A 1,203-nucleotide genomic window follows, 5' to 3' on the forward strand; every position below is an offset into this window, starting at 1 on the left:
CCACCGCGGCGGCCCGGGTCAATCCGGGTGGGATTTATGGTGGACAAAGTGGTACTAGGACAGGTTTTCTCCAAGTACTTCGGTTTCCCCTGCAAATTCTCATTCCACCGGCTGCTCCACACTCATCATCTAGTACATTAGACCAGTTAGGGGCCGACCTACCAAGTAGACTCAGTCTCACCCCGCCCTGTCATTGATGCAGCTGTCATAATTAGATGAATTTCAGTCAAATGTATTCGTTACGACTGTAAGGTAACATGGTAGTCGATGTCAGAATTAGTTGAACGGTAGTCAGCTGTGTCTTCACCTCCAAGACTGCCGTAGCAGACTCCCACGAAGATAAATAGGAAGTTGGATGCCGTGCGTTACATTAAGACCCAGGCTTCTGTGATGTCTTACGCTCGCCATGCGAACAAGACATTTGATTAATTCGTGCGTCTTAATCAGACGATAATTGGTCAGAGTCTGTCTTCCTATGACATCACATTTTTTATGGATATAAACGCCTTGTTTTCTCTCGTCTATTTAAAATGTATAACATTTTCTTGTGGGGCACATGGTAGCCTATTTGGTTGAGGCACCATACTACCAGTTTGAAGGTCACGGGTTCGATTCCCCATGAGGTCATAGGATTTTTCAATTTAACTAAACCTTCCAGCCGCACTATAGCCCTAGGGTCTACTCAGCCTCTGACAGAAATGAGCATCAGGAGTCTACGTGAGGGGAAGGGGGTAAAGGGCGGCCGGCGCGTAAGGCTGACAACCCCACTGCCATCTATGAGTCGATTTTCTAGAAAATGTGGTAGCCTTGACGTGTCACAGCCCTATGGGCCTCTACGACCTGTTACAGGGATAATTTTACCTTTTACCTTTTAACATTTTCTTGAGCAAAAGGTTTTAGCCATATTATGATTAACATTTCCAGTGCCTCTTGGGGAAAAAACAAGTAATTGTATGGAAGATTCTGTGTTCTCTCGATGGTATGTTACGCCATGTGGTGTGGTAAATATGCACCACCAGGTAGATTTTACTCTGAAGATGGAGGCAACGGATTTCTCCGAAACGACGATTTCTACCAAATTGCGTGATCTTACTTCCAAGAAGATCTGTCAATCGGTTAAATTGCTGCTGACCTTCCCCAGCATAGTCATTCTTGGCTTCGTTTCTCGTTTGGATCTCTGACCAAGATTTTCCCTCTCCTAGA

The sequence above is a fragment of the Cryptotermes secundus genome, unplaced genomic scaffold (genome assembly GCF_002891405.2).
Source record: "Cryptotermes secundus unplaced genomic scaffold, Csec_1.0 scaffold289, whole genome shotgun sequence".
In the NCBI taxonomy this organism is placed as follows: domain Eukaryota; kingdom Metazoa; phylum Arthropoda; class Insecta; order Blattodea; family Kalotermitidae; genus Cryptotermes; species Cryptotermes secundus.